Here is a 16,054-nt window from a genome sequence, read left to right on the forward strand (position 1 = left end):
AATTTTTTGTTTTGGTACAAAATAAAAGAAATGAATCGATCAGAGAAGAAAACAATGCATACTTTGTCACCTCCCTGGCAACGATGCCAAAAACTGATGAGCCCCATTATTGAAATAAAAATGTTGAAGTGTGGTACCTCAACATTATAATTGGGATGAGCTACTTCCTTGTGTGGGTTTGGAAATGGTGGTACAAATAGTTGAGTGGGAGTGGATCTTTGAGACATATGTGGATGAGGATGTCGCTGTGGTGGAAGTGGATGGTAGGGAAAGCATGGAGTTGGATATTGAGGATATTGAGGAAACTATTGAGCTTGGAAATTTTTAGGGGCTAATGCTCGCCTAGTGGGTTACGTTTCCATGATTTTTCCACAAAAAAGAATCGCGAATTTCCAATTTTTATAAAAGATGATTCGCCCAAATTTTAGAATATAAAATTATTTTACCTTAACAATCGCCAACATTATATAGAGACTATATATAAAATCATTATAAAATTGAATAATTTTACAAATATATCAATAAACATTTTATAGTTTACATATTAGGGATTAGTGATATTCACTAATGTTTTTAAACTTCAAGAAAATTTTCCATCCTTAAAATTTTCCTTGCTATTGAGGATATTATGGATTTCTCCCATAAGGTTCTTTCCAAACTTGTTTCCAAGATTGGTTTTGGGGTTGAGATGGCCAAGGTTGCCAAGGAAATAGTGTGTTCCAATTACTTTGAGATGGATGTGCATAACCTTGAAATTGTAAATTACATTCTTGCATCATATCAGGTTGACTAGGATACCATGGTCTTCTTGGAGCTACATAACATAACTTCTTTGGTGATTGAAGTTCTCCATTTTCCTCTTGGTAAAATTACTTCAACCTCGATAATGATGGGTATTATTTAATAGCATGTGATGTTGCATGGACAACATAAATATCAACATCTTCATTTTTCTCATCTTTCATTATTAACATTTCTACTTGTTTACATAGATTGCTAAGCATTTATATTAGAAAGTTATCAAGAAAATTTCCATGCTCATCTTGACTTACAAATATTGATGTTGATTTACTTACTATTTCCCTTCCTCTTGATATGTGCTTGCATATTTCAAAAATTTCTTCAAATGATAATTTGTATACATCACCTCTACTCATGAGATCAAGGAGATCAATCCACTCATCACTAATTGTTTTAAGTAAGAGGGTTTTTAATGTGTCAAATCCTAAATGATGTATTTTTTCCCTCTTAAAATTATACATGAATCTCTTTAATATATCCTCAAGGCTCTCATATACTTTTTGAGTCATTCTAAATATTTCTTCTTCTAGATCATGATCTTTATATTTTTCTAAAAATATATTTTCCATATCATTCCATGATCTTCTGGAATTAGTCCCTAAACTCATAAACCATTTAAGAGCTATATCCTTCAATGTTTCCAAAAAAAACTCAATTTTTGGGTGTTTAATAAGCAACCATAATATCTACAAAGTATTTCAAATTCAAATAGAAAGGTTTCCATATCCTCTGACCTCATACCATGGAAGATGCGAAGAAAATATGGAGGGATGTTCTTCATATGCACATTAACAACAATATATTGAATGGGAAATCCAAGAGTATCTTCTTCATTATCATCATCTCCATCCATTTCTTCTACCTTATCTGCCACTTATTCTTCTTCTACCTGAAAAAATCGAATGTGGTGTGGTTCTTACTACACCACATGGTCAAATGGGGGGTGGCAGGGTAGGGGGAGGGGAGAGGGTGTTGGTTGGGGAAGTTATATATATATATATATATATATATATATATATATACACACACACACACACACACATATATATATATATATCTATATATATATGTGTGTGTGTGTGTGTGTGTGTGTGTGTGTGTGTGTATATATATATATATATATTTGAATGAAAATTCTAATGCAATATTTTTGTTTTTGAAACAAAATATGACTAATACAATTTTTTGTTTTGGTACAAAATAAAAGAAATGAATCGATTGGAGAAGAAAACAATCCATACTTTGTCACCTCCCTCGCAACGACGCCAAAAAGTGATGAGCCCCATTATTAAAATAAAAATGTTGCAACTCCCATGTATACCAACTCAAATTATCAACCTGAGGTTCATACAAACTTAAGAGGTATCGACACTATATGTGCAACATGCAATGTGTCCTTCCTTCGTTGATCTAATGCAATGAAGTGAATATCATAAAATGTAACATAAACTAGTTGGAGAAATTGAAATGTTACTCTATTTTCAGAAAGGAAACCTAATTACTTTTATAGAAAGGAGATCCAAGTTACTTTTTCCAAAAGGAAAGACTATTCTACTTTTCCTGAATGTAAATGTTAATCCTATTTGTAGAAATGTAAACATTGACCTATTTACAAAGTGTAGATGGTACATCAAAAGGAAGCCTAGTCTATGAAATAAAAATAATAATGTTGGAAATAGAAACCATAGCTCAAGATGTATGAAAAAAAAATTGAATAATTATTTAATCAATTAATTCAAGATATATTTTTTCAATGTCTTTCACAAGGTATTTCATAAAGTGACCATGAAAATCATCATTATGCTCTTCAAGTCATGAATCTGTCCATTAACCATAAATGTAGAGGCGAATTGCAATTGAGAAGAGGCAAGGCTTAAGAGGTATTTTGGTATTAATCCATCATGGTTAAAATAATAGAGTTCATTATTCAATCCTAAGGGATAAAAAACAAGCTTTTGGAGAAAATCTGGTCAATTTTACATGTGTTATAGGAGTGTTATAGGAGGTGTGATAGGAGGTCATGTTTTGCTATAGGAAGAGATAAATTAAGTAATTACCAAGTATATAAAATGAAAATAGGATGGGGATTTTGTTATTATTATTTAATTAGTATATATTAAGACTCCATTCCAAGTGGAATCACTCCAAAATACACCTATTAACACATGCTAAAAAACAATAGAAAATTACTACTCTAAAAACCAGAAATTCAAGAACGAGTGAGCTAGTTAACCTATCAAATTCCTAACCTAATAAAGTGAGAATTATATGGGGTAAATTTTTTTATTATCATGAATTGTTTTATGACCCATTACAAGTGGAAACCACTCACTAACATGTTCTAAAAAAACAGAAAATTACTACTATTTTTCTATAAGGGATTTACAAAAATTCTAGATTTGTGAACTAATAGACCAATCCAAGTAGCTCAATTATGAATATGAATTTCAAAAATTGTTCTAAGGATGCATCATGCCTATTAATATGTAAATAACCTTCAAAACAACTCACTTCAATCGTTTAACCAATGTAACCTACAACAAAATAGGCATGAATAGTAAATGCAGAAATAATAGATGCAAGTGAAAAATAAATTCAAAGGAAATAAAGAAATTATAAAAGAGGGCTATGAGGATATTGGGATGGAAAATTCCTAGAAAACTTAGATTCCTATGAAGGAAAGCAATATTTATGAGCTAAAAATGGCACATAACTTCATTATTTGAATCAATCCAAGTACATCCTCGCTAGAAATGAAAGTGGAGCTGCTAAATAACAAGTTGTCTCCACAATAAGACTAAGAAGTACATGCCCCTAGAGGAGAAGTCGAATAGGTACTTATAAAAATTGATGAGGAATAATTATCCTTGAAAGGAGGAAGATTCCCCCTCCAAAATCCCACAAACAATGGAACTGGTTCCCAACATTAGAAATTTGCATTAAATGACAGGGAACACATTCCTAGATTTTCTCAATCATTGGAGCTCCATAATTTGTGCAATAATTTCATAATATCGTGTTCATATATTATCCAATATTCATCCTCTTTTAGTAGGGATAAATTCCCTATATTATCTCATCTTCCAAATATTCATAATTTGCCCAATATTCTCACAATATTCAACAAAAATAAATAATATCAAGCAAAAATACGAAATTATCTCTAAACTTTCCTAATGAGAATATTAAAGCTAAAAATATGTCATATAATGCAAAAAGAGAGAGGTGGAATGTGTTGAAGGATGGTCATATGGTCCCTAATTTATGTCTAATTTGGAGGTCCATCAATTATTACGCCAAAGCTCTACCACATGATATTGCTATGTTTGTCAAGCGAGAAGCTAAAATTACTTTAGTGGAGAAATTCATTGAATCTCTTGTCATAGACAAGGATTTTTTTTCCACCGAGGAATATTCTAAATAGATAGGTAGGAAGGATAAGGCCCCAGCTGGCAATTCTGGTGATAAGGATAAGGATTCTTTTGATTTTGAGGGGTTAGCAAAATCCTTGAATAAATTAACGAATGAAGTCTCTAAATTGAAGAGGAAGACTAGCAAGATCTAATTTGTTAGTAAACAAGCTAAACCTTTCTTTTGGAAGAACACTTATTCCCCCGCAAAATCAACTCAGAGCTCACATGAAAATTTCAATGTTGAAGTGCAAGGTATGGAAAATTACTGCACCTTTCACCAAGCTTCCCATTCAGAGGAAATGTATCCGCAATGGATACACAATATGAGTGTAGTAGTTTCCAAGATGCTTGGTTAGCAAACAATTGGAGTTGACAAGGAAGAGTCAAAGTACACTAAGGAAGAGGCCACTTCCCCTAATTATAATTTCGGTTCCACTGTTCTAGCTTTAGAGGTAATCCATGGAGGGGAAGTCCAATCTGTCCAAGAAATAAACATAGGAAAAACCCCTCCCCTAAGGTACTAAAGACCTATAACCTAAGGAGTAAGGGGCTGATACCAGATCCCACAATGGAGGAGAAGAAGAAGGCATTTTTTAGGAGGAATTTTCCATCGAGCAACTCAAATCAACCCTCTCCCTCCACCCCCAAAAATTCATCTAGAAAAACTCCAAAAGATACTTCGGTAAGAGGTAAGGGAAACTCGTGAATTCCCAAAATCTCAACCAAGTCCGCACAATACTCTTTCATCCCTCAAGATCTACAAAAGGAAATTCTAAGTTAGACCTAGGGTACAACATCATTGAAAATATGAAGAATATGTGGGCCAATATTTCATTGTATGAGATTGCCCAGATAGCCAACCAGTGTGAGTTAATTATTAAAACTTTTGTTACCTCATCATCCACCAACATGTCCACCTCATCCTTGAAATTTATCTCACTAGTTGAGTCCTAGACCTCTGTTAACCTCCAATGCATTGTTAATTCCATGAATGTGAATTCGAGAGGCCCAACCCCCCCACCGCCCGCCCCCCCCCCCCCCCCCCCCCCCACGCCCCCCCCATTCCTCCTAATGTTTGAGATATTAAACTAAAACGCGCACAATTGTCTTCTTGATTATGGTGAATCATCTAATGTCATGGATTTATCAGTCTATAAAACATTGATCATCCAGCCCGAGAAGAAAGATGACAAAATCATTTAGTTGGATAGATCTCAAGTTCTTGTGATGGGCCAATTAAAAAATGTGATAATTAGGTCGTCTTCTAATTCTAGGGTGCATCAACGCATTCACATAGTGGTGGTTGAAATCCCAGAGGCATATGGGTTGTTTCTTAAAAGAGACTAGTCATGTAAACTCGAGGGATATTTTACGATTGACTAGTCCCACTTATGGCTGCCTTATAAAGGTAAGAACAAAAAAATTATAGTCAATAGTGGGCCATACATGAAGCATACAATCATTGATATAGAATCCCCAAATGAGCCAATTTGTTTCACTCAGGGAGAGTTGGAAATGTGTTTTTTGGAAACAAATATTGGGTGTTATGAAGTCGTGCCATCACCTATTCCACCTAACACGTAATTGGAAATCTTTCCTTTCCTTCCTGCTAATGCTATTGAAATATGTATTATAGATTTAAATACTTTTAACATAGATATAACTAAGAATGAAATTTGTACTTTGTATTATGACAAGTACATGACTTATGATGGAGTCAATGTTGGCTGTATCCTTCTAGACCCCCATAATTTTTTTTATGCTCTTCTAGGCTAGAAAATCATGCACTAACAACAATGTAGTGTATGATTTGCTAATCCTTGGGTTCAAACCAGATATTGAGCTAGAATTTAAATGTTTAAAGTGTTGGCATTATGGCATTATGAACATATGTTGAACTTGATGGCAACCTTCTCTTAGACGGTCATTTCTCTTATATACACCATGATGGGGACAAGAAGAGCCAAGAGGAGAGAAGAAAGGCCATATACGCATGTATTAATGTTATCGGAGGTATTTGGGCGCCTAAAACCCATATATGCATGCATTTATATTATCGGGAGTTGGTTGGGTGCGTAAAACCCATATATATATGCTTTTACAATAATCAAAGGCCTTTTTTCGTTTTTGGCGGAAACAACACAAGTTAAATATGTTTCGGTACATATGGACCCGATGGCATATCGCAACGGACCCGATGGTGGCATTAAAAATTGGTTTATATTAATATCGCATCCATGCGCGTCGGGGGTCCGGCTAAGTGACTTCGTTGAAACCTCCGATTAGGAGCGGACCCGATGAAGGAATCAATCATGGTTTATAACAAGATCGCATCCGCAGTATCGCAATACGTAAAGGGTCGCCCACCTCAAATCCTCCGATTGCGATAACTCAGCGGACCCGATGGTGGAATTAAACTTGACGTATAATAATATCGTGTCCGATGCTTAAAAGCCCTGAATGTCAATTGCGATAAAGAGGTAGTGGGCCCGATGGGAGCATTAAAGGCAATATATAATAATATCGCATCCACAGTTCGGCATATATGCGCATCGGACTTCGTTGAAACCTCCAGTTGCGAACAGACTCGATGAAGGCATCAAAACATGGTTTATAAAAATATCGCGTCCACAGTATATCGGAATACATAAAGGGTCACCCACCCCAATCCTCCTATTGCGATAAGAGGGGTTGGACCCGATGAAGGAATTAAAAGCATTTCATATTAAATCGCATCCGCGGTGTTCACCCATCTTATAATAGCCTCCCACTTCAAATCGCCGATAGTGATGAAAGGAGCGGACCCGATATATAAATAAAGGCTGGTTAATGGGGCATATCGCATCCGATCCATCGGATCGGACGTCGGGCATGTATTGTTAGCGATGAGGAGTGGACCCGATATATAAATAAAGGCTGGTTAATGGGGCATGTCGCATCCGATCCATCGGATCGGACGTCAGGAATAAACCATGAGATGGGCAGGCGCCGATAGCAATAAGGATTGGACCCGATATATTATTAGTTTGGATGCATTAAGTTAAAAGCTCGCCTTTTGTGGTTTTGGACCGCTATCATAGTTTTCCCGCTTAAGCCTTCTCTTAAGAGAATTGGTCAAAACAGTTGCGCCTCAGGTTTCGGATCAACTGGTTTCGATTCATGGTATTATCAAAAGCATGACTATATAAAGAAAAAGGGGATCCGGTGGCAAGGTATCGATTATGAATTGAAGATCTTAAGGGAGAATAGATCAACATTCTTATGATCTGTCAAGGAGCAATCTACTGAACCGAATTCAAGAAGAATGCGCACAGGACGGCAGATCCGCATCGCTTCGGGGGTATTGCAGTTCAGTTGAGAGCAGCCAACCACAGGGAAGTAGCAGTCATTCCTTAACTCTGATATAGCGTCTTCTATTGATTCGCTAAAGGTCTCTGGGTCCGGATATTGGGTTTGTCTTGTGTCTAGCCTCTGGGTGCTCTATAATATGTATGTCCTCTGAATTATGGTATGATTCTGGCATATACAACCTGTGATTAAAAGGTGACTAGATCAGATATTTATTTATAGCTAGTGCTTGGGTTGGCACGTGGGTGATCTGCTGTATAAAGAAAACATGTATTGATCTGAGGTTTGGGTATTTCTGAAGAATCATTTATACTTTATGATCATTTGATCTTCTTGGATCCAGTCTGAAAATTAATGAAAAGTGGTCTTGAACGAAGTAGGGGGTTGTAGCTCCCTTCCAGGAAAAACTGAAATCGAGAGAGAGAGTTGTAGCTCTCTCCAGGTTGCAGCCTGTGTACTGGTAAATGACTGCACCAATACAAAATCATTGTAAAAGAAGTTTCTAATTGAAGGAAGATAGAGACATATTGCAGCAGGTGGTTTTCACCCACATTGGGTTTCCACCTTATATCTGGTGTTCCTTGGTGTGACTATCTATTTATCTTGTTCATGCTCATTATTTTATGGTACTGACATACAAAGTAACGATCAATATCTGAAGAATAATTCAAAATGTAAATAAGGAAGATATATTGAAAAGAACTTAATAATACTGATTCACCCCCCCCCTCTCAGTATTATTTCCAACAATTGGTATCAGAGCAGGTCCTTCAGAGAAGCTTGATCGCTTGAAGGAAGATCGTTCATTATGAGCAACTACGAGAGGGAAGCATCAATCAGGCCACCGATTTTTGATGGGACAAACTTCAATTATTGGAAGGTAAGAGTTACTGCCTATCTTCAATCTCTTGGTACGGAAGTTTGGGATATCATAGAGACAGGCTACACTTTTCCTTCAGCTACTCCTACAGATCCGGCCGAGAAAAAGAAATATGAAACAAATGCTAAAGCAGTCAATACTCTGTTGGGATGCTTATCTCAATCAGAATTCGTAAAGGTTATGCAATATAAATCCGCAAAAGAAATATGGGACAAGATTGTCTTGAGCTATGAAGGAGATGAACAGGTAAAGCGTGCTAAACTTCAAATCCTCAGGATTCAGTATGAGAATCTCAAAATGTATAATGATGAAAGTGTGGCTAGCTATTTCCTTAGGGTAGATGAGACTGTTAACTGCATGAAAAACTTGGGTGAAGAAATAAAGAGGCTATTGTGGTTGAAAAAGTTCTAAGATCCTTGTCCACCAAGTTTGAATCTAAAGTGTCCGCCATAGAAGAAAAGGAGAATCTACGAACTCTCACCATGTCACAGCTGCATGGAATTCTAACTGCTTATGAAATGAGAAAAGGAGGTCCTTCAGATAGGAGAGAAGCTGTCTTCAAGGCTTCAAGCAAAGGAGAGTACCTTGAATCAAGTCATGTGTCAGAAGAAGAAGAAGAATCAAATTTTGTTAGAAATCTTCAACGAGGTACTGGCAGATTTAGAGGTAAGTTACCCTTCAAATGTTTTGCTTGTGGAAGAGTAGGTCACTATGCTGCCAAATGTCCTCATAAGGATAAGATTGACAAGGGAAAGGAACCTGTTAGATGGAACAATAAACAAAATGCAAATAAGAAGAGCTATTACACCCATGAAGACAGTGATGGTCTATCAAATAGTGATGAAGATGAACGAGGTAATCCCTATAAACATTTAATGGCTTTTGAAGATGATGATTACATGGATGCTCTAGATATAGATAGTTATTATGAGGAGATGTCTAGACTCAAGACATGCTTAGAAGAAAAGAATGTGATCATAGAGACTCTGCAAATCCAACTTGATAAAGAGGAACAATCTCTTGAAAAGTTAGAATGTGAAATTGTTGGGCTTCGAAAAGAAATTGAGAAAACAAAGGCTCTCAATCTTAAATTTGTTAAAGGATCTGAAACTCTGGATGAGATCATCAATGTACAACGCTCTCCTCTAATTAAGACAGGTCTGGGGTATAATGGAGAAACATCTCAAGCATCCACCTGGAAGATTTATCTCGATGCAGCAAGAAGATATGAGCAAAAGCCAAATGAAGATCACCAGGTAAAACAGGGACAAATTTCATCAAGAATAAACAAAGACTACCAGACAAATCAGGGACAATTCACCTTAAGGGCGAACAAAAGCTACAATCAGCCAAGATCCTCTCAATTTACCTCAAGAATGGATGAAAATAGAAATCACAATCATATGACTGGTAAATTTGATAATTGCAGAAGTTTCTTCAATGGCAAATGTTTCTCTTGCCATAACTTCGGTCACAAAGCAACTCAATGTTTTGCCTACAAAACAATCATGACTAGAGAAGCTCAAAAGCAAAAAAGTATGACTGGGATTACAAAAAGGACCTATAACAACTTCTTGGCTCTTGAAAATGAAATTGAATGCTCTATCTGTAATAACTTTGGTCATGAAGACTCTGAATGCAGGAGTAGGTTTCGGCAAACAAAGGAACAAGATTCAAGCACCAGAACATGGAGAATAAAGGAACCTCGACCAGAAAGATGTGGGATAGCATTTTATGTAGAAGGACAGGAAAATAAATGGTACATCGACAACGGATGTTCGAAGCATATGACAGGTGATAAAGAAAAACTTGAATCATACACTACTTTAGAAAAAGGAAAGAAAGTTTCATTTGGGAATGATACTCCTGCTGCCATAAAAGGAAAAGGTATTGCTCAATTGAAAGAAAAGGTCAAAGCAGGAAGTGTTTTGTACGTTGATGGATTGAAACATAATCTTCTAAGTTTCAGTCAGATGTGCGATCAAGGAACCGAGGTAATATTTAGATCAAATGGATGTCGTGTTCGTGATCTTGATACAGGTGAAACAGTGATCAAAGGCAAAAGAACTCCAAAAAATCTATACATATTTGAAGAAGGACAACAACAATGATATATGAGCAAGGATGATGAGCACTAGTTATGGCACCGGAGGTTGGGGCATCTAATTTTTTCACACATAAGGAAATCATGCAAGTATCAGGCAGTTCGTGATCTTCCAGATATCAAAATTCCAGAGAACACAATATGCAAATCATGTCAGTTTGGTAAACAAACCAGGACTAACTTCCCTGAGAAGGAAGGATCAACTAGCAAACCTCTCGAACTTATTCATACAGATGCATGTGGTCCATTTAGGACAAGGACACCTCGAGGAGAGGAATACCTTATATTATTCATTGACGACTTCTCCAGGTTTGTTTGGTTAGGACTTATGAAACACAAAGACGAAGCATTTGAAAAATTCAAATCCTTCAAAGCCTTGGTCAAAAATGAATCAGATCACAAAATTAAGTGTCTCAGGTCTGACAGAGGTGGGGAATTTACCTCAAATTAATTTTTCGATTTCTGTGAAGAGCATGGAATAAAAAGGGAATTCTCTACAGCAAGGACTCCTCAGCAAAATGGATTGGTGGAAAGGATGAACAGAACAGTCCAACAAATGGCCCGCGCCATGCTTGATGAATCTAGAACTCCTGCAACCTTCTGGGGTGAAGTTGCATATGCCGCGGTTGTTATTCTCAATAAAACAAATGTCCGAGTAAACAACACTCAAACTCCTCATGAGCTCTGATATGGTAAGACTCCTTCGGTAAAGCATTTTAAAATTTCTAGAAGTAAATGCTATATTAAGAATACTGATGAATAGCTTGGAAAACTTGAGCCTAGAGCAGATGAAGGCATTCTCCTTGGTTATTCTCCTTATAGCAAAGCATATAAGTGTTATAATAAAAGACTTGGAAGAATTGTTGACAGCATTGATGTAGTGGTTGATGAAAAAGGATACATTCCTAGGCAAGTAAATCATGAAGATATCGAAGAGGATGAAGACTACCCTTCAAATCAGACTGATAATGAAGAAGAAGAACCTCAAGAGGCTCCAGAGGAACAGATAAGGATAGAAGAAAAGACTCCATCCAGGCATGTTCAAAAGAATCATCCAGAATCTCAGATTTTGGGGCAAAAAGAGGCAGGTGTACAAACAAGAAGAAGAATAACAGAAGCCTCAAGCTACTTGGCATTGCTCTCCTCCATTGAGCCACAAAATGTAAAAGAAGCATGCAGAGATGAATGTTGGGTCAAGGCTATGGATGAAGAACTTGAGTAGATCGAAAAGAACAACACTTGGGAATTAGTTCCTAGACCAAAAGATAAGAATGTCATAGGGACAAAATGCATCTTCAAAAATAAGTTGAATGAAAATGGGGAAGTAGTTAGAAACAAGGCAAGACTGGTTTGTAAGGGATATGCTCAGCAAGAAGGAATAGACTTTGAAGAAACTTTTGCTCCTGTTGCTAGACTTGAAGCTATCCGAATGTTCCTTGTTCTCTCAAGCTTTCAAAAATTCAAAGTATTTCAAATGGATGTGAAATCAGCTTTTCTGAATGGAGATTTAAAAGAAGAAGTATACATTGAGTAGCCGGATGGGTTCATTCTTGGGAATGATCCAAACCTTGTATGTAGATTGAAAAAGGCTCTCTATGGTCTTAAACAAGCTCCAAGGGCTTGGTACTACCGTTTGGACAAATATCTTCATCAACAAGGTTTTTCAAAAGGATCAGTAGATAGAAATCTTTATATAAAAATTGAAAATGACAAGTTGCTAATACTTGTTGTGTATGTAGATGATATTATTTTTGGCAGCAATGAAGAAACTATGAGTCAAAACTTTGCCTCGGTAATGCAGAAAGAATTCGAAATGTCTCTGCTAGGTGAACTGACATACTTTCTTGGATTGCAAATCCAACAAAATAAAGACGGTATCTTCTTGTCTCAAACCGAGTACCTCAAGCATATTTTGAAGAAGTATGGCATGGAAGATTCAAAACCAGTATGTACTCCCATGGTTACAGGATGCAGTCTTAGTGCGAATGATGAATCGGCTGCAGTTCATCAACCAACATACAGATCTATGATTGGAAGTCTACTTTATTTGACAGGTACCCGACCAGACATCATGCATGCAGTTGGAATAGTTGGAAGATTTCAGGCAAACCCAAAGGAAACTCATCTTCAGGCAGTAAAGAGAATCTTCAAATATCTTCAAGGAACTCAAAACTTTGGCTTATGGTATCCTAGAGATACAGATCTCACACTTCATGCTTACACAGATGCAGATTAGGCTGGAAGTGTGGATGACAGGAAAAGCACAAGTGGTGGTGCTTTCTTTATGGGTTCCAGATTAGTATCTTGGTTCAGCAAGAAACAAAGTTAGATTGCTTTATCTACAGCTGAAGCAGAATATGTGGCTACTGCATCTTGTTGTACCCAACTTCTTTGGATGATGCAGACTTTACAGGATTTCCAAATCACTTGTACTCCACCTATCCCCATCTTATGTGATAATACAAGTGCAATTAGCATTTCAAAGAACCCAGTCATGCATTCAAAAACCAAGCACATACCGATCAAGTATCATTTTCTCAGAGAACAAGTGCTTGAACAAAAGGTCAAGTTGGAATACATTTCTTCTAAGGAACAAGTGGCTGATATATTTACCAAACCATTGCCCAGGGAGACTTTTGAATACCTCAGGTAGAAGCTGGGGGTTGTCGATGCATCATCCTGCTGTTAATTCTCATATTGGTGCTTGTACGCGAGGTTCTGATGGGGTATACGCGTACAAGGTTCAGGGGGAGCATAATTCATTGTTGGCATTATCGTATTACAGAAGGAGGAACATGTTGGGTAAATGAACTGTATCTATCCATGGCAATAAAGATGCTGAATTATATTATATGTAGGCAGTATAGCGCAGTTCCTATTTTATATATAGCCATAATAGCTCGACTTTCTGTCCTAAAGTCAGAGGAGCAAGCTCTCAGGGGGAGAAATAGTTAGGAGAAGCAGATATCCGCCCTTTGCCCTTGATGTCAAAGGGGGAGAGTGCTTTTTGGATGGTTTTGTTGCCATCAAGTCCAAAGGGGGAGATTGTTGGCATTATGGCATTATGAACATATGTTGAACTTGATGGCAACCCTCTCTTAGATGGTCATTTCTCTTATATACACCATGATGGGGACAAGAAGAGCCAAGAGGAGAGAAGAAAGGCCATATACTCATGTATTAGAGAAGAAAGGCCATATACGCATGTATTAATGTTATCAGAGGTATTTGGGCGCCTAAAACCCATATATGCATGCATTTATATTATCGAGAGTTGGTTGGGTGCGTAAAACCCATATATATGCTTTTACAATAATCAAAGGCCTTTTTTCCTTTTTGGCGGAAACAACACAAGTTAAATATGTTTCGGCACATATGGACCCAATGGCATATCGCAACGGACCCGATGGTGGCATTAAAAATTGGTTTATATTAATATCACATCCATGCGCGTCGGGGGTCCGGCTAAGTGACTTCGTTGAAACCTCCGATTGGGAGCGGACCCGATGAAGGCATCAATCATGGTTTATAACAAGATCACATCCGCAGTATCGCAATACATAAAGGGTCGCCCACCTCAAATCCTCCGATTGCGATAACTCAGCGGACCCGATGGTGGAATTAAACTTGACGTATAATAATATCGCGTCCGATGCTTAAAAGCCCTGAATGCCAATTGCGATAAAGAGGTAGTGGACCCGATGGGAGCATTAAAGGCAATATATAATAATATCGCATCCGCAGTTCGGCATATATGCGTGTTGGACTTCATTGAAACCTCCGGTTGCGAGCGGACCCTATGAAGGCATCAAAACATGGTTTATAAAAATATTGCGTCCACAGTATATCGGAATACATAAAGGGTCGCCCACCCCAATCCTCCGATTGCGATAAGAGGGGTCGGACCCGATGAAGGAATTAAAAGAATTTCATATTAAATCGCATCCGCGGTGTTCGCCCATCTTGTAATAGCCTCCCACTTCAAATCGTCGATAGCGATGAAAGGAGCGGACCCAATATATAAATAAAGGCTGGTTAATGGGGCATATCGCATCCGATCCATCGGATCGAACGTCGGGCATGTATTGTTAGCAATGAGGAGCGGACCCGATATATAAATAAAGGCTGGTTAATGGGGCATGTCGCATCCAATCCATCGGATCGAACGTGCAGGCGCCGATAGCAATAAGGATTGGACCCGATATATTATTAGTTTGGATGCATTAAGTTAAAAGCCTGCCTTTTGTGGTTTTGGACCGCTATCATAGTTTTCCCGCTTAAGCCTTCTGTTAAGAGAATTGGTCAAAACAGTTGCGCCTTAGGTTTCAGATCCTCTGGTTTCGATTCATGGTATTATCAAAAGCATGACTATATAAAGAAAAAGGGGATCCGGTGGCAAGGTATCGATTATGAATTGAAGATCTTAAGGGAGAATAGATCGGCATTCTTATGATCTGTCAAGGAGCAATCTACTGAACCGAATTCAAGAAGAATGCATGCAGGATGGCAGATCCGCATCACTTTGGGGGTATTGCAGTTCAGTTGAGAGCAACCAACCGCAGGGAAGTAGCAGTCATTCCTTAACTCTGATATAGCATCTTCTGTTGATTCGCTAAAGGTCTCTGGGTCCGGATATTGGGTTTGTCTTGTGTCTAGCCTCTGGGTGCTCTATAATATGTGTGTCCTCTCCATTATGGTATGATTCTGGCATCTACAACCTCTGATTAAAAGGTGACCATATCAGATATTTATTTATAGCTAATTCTTGGGTTGGCATGTGGGTGATCTGCTGTATAAAGAAAACATGTATTGATCTGAGGTTTGGTTATTTCTGAAGAATCATTTATACTTTATGATCATTTGATCTTCTTGGATCTAGTCTGAAAATGAATGAAACGTGGTCCTTGAATGAAGTAGGGGGTTGTAGCTCCCTTCCAGGAAAAACTGAATTGAGAGAGAGAGTTGTAGCTCTCTGTAGGTTGCAGCCTGCGTACTGGTAAATGACTGCACCAGTACAAAATCATTGTAAAAGAAGTTTCTAATTGAAGGAAGATAGAGACATATTGCAGCAGGTGGTTTTCACCCACATTGGGTTTCCACCTTATATCTAGTGTTCCTTGGTGTGACTATCTATTTATCTTGTTCATGGTCATTATTTTATGGTACTGACATACAAAGTAACGATCAATATCTGAAGAATAATTCAAAATATAAATAAGGAAGATATATTGAAAAGAACTTAATAATACTGATTCAACCCCCCCCCCCCTCTCAGTATTATTTCCAACATAAAGGTGATTGGTGATTATGATATTATCATGAGGAAGGCATGAAATACTATTCACTGTATATCACCACATCTAAAAAATTATCAATAGGAGGTATGGCACTTAATTTATTATTTTTAAAAAATTCAGTATTAATTATGTTCCTAGGGTTTAATAATTCCGTCGCTAACACTTTAGATAATTTCACAGAAAGTTTTACACCTTTAAGATATGGTTTTTC

Source organism: Pinus tabuliformis, chromosome 1_2 (assembly GCF_031772625.1).
Source record: "Pinus tabuliformis cultivar Carrire ecotype Pingquan chromosome 1_2, CPIR1, whole genome shotgun sequence".
In the NCBI taxonomy this organism is placed as follows: domain Eukaryota; kingdom Viridiplantae; phylum Streptophyta; class Pinopsida; order Pinales; family Pinaceae; genus Pinus; species Pinus tabuliformis.